The following is a 4,411-nucleotide window of genomic DNA, read 5'->3' on the forward strand; positions in this document are numbered from 1 at the left end:
AAGAGTGAGAGAGAGAGGAGGAAGGACAAACTGAGACAGAGAGGGAGTGTCTGACATGCTGGTCTTGTCAATGCATGACTTCTAAAAGCAGAAGTAGAGTCACTGAGAGAGAAGGGGAGAAAAACAACTGGACGGATTTTCTTGAAACAAAAGTAACTATTTTATCTAATTTTCCGATCATATGGATAAAAAAATCACAGGGCATGCAACGCATACCTTGCATACCTGAGAGTGCACGCCCCTGATATATATATATATGTATATATATATATATAGGTGGATGGGTATTTCCTTGGAAGCTTAAAATAATTACGATCGCCGTTCAACCGCGGCCAAAAGTTATTCTCCCGCCATTTAAACCGAACATTTTTTTTTAAATCCATTTATATTCAAAAACCTTCCCAGACACATAATCAATGTGCAGGTGAAGTTTAGAAAAAGCGGTTGACCCGTTTTGGCGCAAAAATGAAGACAAGCCGATACACACACACACAGACACACATTTTCAGTTTTAATAAATAAGACTAGCTTAACCCTTTCGTTACTGTATTCATTTTGAGATGCTCTGTGTCTTTCTTTAATTAATTGTAAATATAACAAAGAATTAGTAAAATAACTTAGTTATCATTAAGCTAGTGTTAGGATCATAAATTGTGACTAAGGTTTGGTGGAAGATTTTAATGAAAAACTTATGAAAACAAGACATTTGTACTACAGAGGCCAGAGCCGGTTTTGGCCGGGGTAGTATATCAAAAGGGGTAAATATCATGGTGACTTTAACCCCTTTGTTACCATATTTCTGTCGAGATGTTCTGTGATTCTTTCAATAATTCTAATATAAAACAAAGAATTTAGTATAATAACTTAGTTATCATTAAGCTAGTGTTAGGATCATAAATTGTGACTAAGGTTTGGTGGAAGATTTTAATTCAAAACTTATGAAAACAAGACATTTATACTACAGAGCCAGAGCCGGAGCCTTTTGCCGGGTTAGTATCAAAAGGGTTAAGGTGACCCACTCTATGAGCAGGTGAAGCGTGGTTGTTTCTTTCTGTTTCTCCCTCTTTGTTTCTCTCTTCTTTCTCTCTCCACTCTCTTACTCTTCTTTTTCCCAGACTCTCCCTCGCTTTCTCTTACAGTAAAGAAAATTCTAAGAAATTTTGGGTGGGAGTGAAATACGTAGAAAAATACAGAGATTATGATTCTGAGAAAAAAAAAAACAAAATTGTGTGGTAAGTAGCTTACTAACCAACTACATGGTTCTGGGTTCAGTCCCACTGCGTGGCACCTTGGCCAAGTGTCTTCTGCTATAGCCCCGGGCCGACCAAAGCCTTGTGAGTGGATGTGTAGACGGAAACTGAAAGAAGCCTGTCGTAAATATGTATATATTATATGTGTATGTGTGTGTGTCTGTGTGTTGTGTGTCTGTGTTGTCCCCCTAGCATTGCTTGACAACCGAGCTGGTGTGTTTATGTCCCCGTCACTTAGCGGTTCAGCAAAAGATACTGATAGAATAAGTACTGGGCTTACAAAGAATAAGTCCCGGGGTTGATTTGTTCGACTAAAGGCAGTGCTCCAGCATGGCCGCAGTCAAATGACTGAAACAAGTAAAAGAGTAAACTTAGCGGTTCGGCAAAAGAGACCGATAGAATAAGTACTAGGCTTACAAAGAATAAGTCCCGGGGTCGATTTGCTCGACTAAAGGCGGTGCTCCAGCATTGCCGCAGTCAAAATGACTGAAACAAGTAAAAGAGAGTAGAGTATTCTCCCTCTTTGTTTCTCTCTCCTTTCTCTCTCACTTTCTCACTCTCTTACTCTTCCTTTCTCTCAGACTCTCCCTCGCTTTCTCTTACAGTAAAACAAAATTCGAAGAAAATTTGGGCGGGAGCGAAATACTTAGAAAATTTCAGAGATTATGATTCTGAGAAAAATACTTAAAAATTAATAAATAAGCACCCCACCTCCCATCCGCCCTATGACAAGAAGTGAAATTAAAGTATTATCTTACCTAACTATATAGATAAAGCTATTTTTCCGATTTTTTACTGCTGTGTCATCATTGTTGTTTTTTCTGCAAATCTGCAATTTCAACCAATCAATGACGTCTATTGAGGTGAAAACATTCAGTGCCGTATGATATGTCCCTCGTTTAAGAGAACAGATTGGGTCTATTACATTTGTGAAGAAAAAAAGATACCTTCCCCCCCCCCTAACCGTAAAACAGATTGAAATGCAATAGATCGATACTAGGGTCATAATATGGGTGACAATTTCAACCAATCAATGACGTCTATTGAGGTGAAAACATTCAGTGCCGTATGAATATGTCCCTCGTTCAAAAAACACATTGGGTTTATTTACATTTGTGAAGAAAAAAAGATACCCTTCCCCCACCCCTAACTAACCCTAACCGTAAAACAGATTGAAATGCAATAGATCGATACTAGGGTCATAATTATGGGTGACAAATTCATATGACACCGCTAGAAAAAACTGCCGTTCAAACCGAAAAGATCCATTAATTATTTTTTTTTTTTGAAAAATTAAAATTTTACAGAATTTTTTTTTCCTTTTTCAGAATCATAATCTCCATATTTTTCAATGCATTTCTCCCCGCCAATTTTTTTTTTTTTTTATCCACGTCACTGCCTGGAATCGAACTCGAAATATTTGGGGTTCGTAGTCCGCGCTCTTAACCACTACGCCATACACCCACGGACATATAGCGTCTTATAATAATAATAATAACAACATCGAAAAATACTTTAGGAATGAGAACCCAGGTTCGAAATTTCCCCCAAGACACCTAGTGAAGGCTGGAGGGCATATCAGCCGAAATGTGTTAACAACAGACAAGATGAGGACAAATTTCCGTCAAATGTAAATATAATAATAATAATGAAATTATTTGTATACAGTGCTCAGGTGCCCCCACAACTTGTCAGAAAGTGCGTATAAAGCATATATGAATGTAGATGTATATATATGTGTGTGTATATATAATAATAATAATGAAATTATTTGTATACAGTGCTCAGGTGCCCCCACAACTTGTCAGAAAGTGCGTATAAAGCATATGAATGTAGATGTATATATATGTGTGTGTATATATAATAATAATAATGAAATATTGTATACTGTGCTCAGGTTCCCCCACAACTTGTCAAAAAGGCGTATAAAGCATATATGAATGTAGATGTATATATATGTGTGTGTATATATAATAATAATAATGAAATTATTGTATACAGTGCTCAGGTGCCCCCACAACTTGTCAAAAGTGCGTATAAAGCATTATGAATGTTAGATGTATATATAGTGTGTGTTATATATAATAATAATAATGAAATTATTGTATATGTGCTCAGGTGCCCCCACACTTGTCAAAAGTGCGTATAAGCATATGAATGTAGATGTATATATATGTGTGTGTATATATAATAATAATAATGAAATTATTTGTATACAGTGCTCAGGTGCCCCCACAACTTGTCAAAAGTGCGTATAAAGCATATATGAATGTAGATGTATATATATGTGTGTGTATATATAATAATAATAATGAAATTATTGTATACAGTGCTCAGGTGCCCCCACAACTTGTCAAAAGTGCGTATAAAGCATATATGAATGTAGATGTATATATATGTGTGTGTATATATAATAATAATAATGAAATTATTGTATACAGTGCTCAGGTGCCCCCACAAATGTCAAAAGTGCGTATAAAATATATGAATGTAGATGTATATATATGTGTGTGTATATAATAATAATAATGAAATATTGTATACAGTGCTCAGGTGCCCCCACAACTTGTCAAAAGTGCGTATAAAGCATATATGAATGTAGATGATATATATGTGTGTATATAATAATAATAATAATGAAATTATTGTATACAGTGCTCAGGTGCCCCCACAACTTGTCAAAAGTGAGTATAAAGCATATATGAATGTAGATGTATTATATGTGTGTGATTATAATAATAATAATAATGAAATATTGTATACAGTGCTCAGGTGCCCCACAACTTGTCAAAGTGCGTATAAAGCATATATGAATGTAGATGTATATATATGTGTGTATATATAATAATAATAAAATGAAATTATTGTATACAGTGCTCAGGTGCCCCCACAACTTGTCAAAGTGCGTATAAAGCATATATGAAGTGATGTATATATATGTGTGTGTATATATAATAATAATATGAAATTATTGTATACAGTGCTCAGGTGCCCCCACAACTTGTCAAAAGTGCGTATAAAGCATATATGAATGTAGATGTATATATATGTGTGTGATATATAAATAATAATAAATGAATTATTTGTATACAGTGCTCAGGTGCCCCCACAACTTGTCAAAAGTGCGTATAAAGCATATATGAAGTAGAGTGAGATGTATA

This window comes from Octopus sinensis, unplaced genomic scaffold, assembly GCF_006345805.1.
Source record: "Octopus sinensis unplaced genomic scaffold, ASM634580v1 Contig15207, whole genome shotgun sequence".
Lineage (NCBI taxonomy): Eukaryota > Metazoa > Mollusca > Cephalopoda > Octopoda > Octopodidae > Octopus > Octopus sinensis.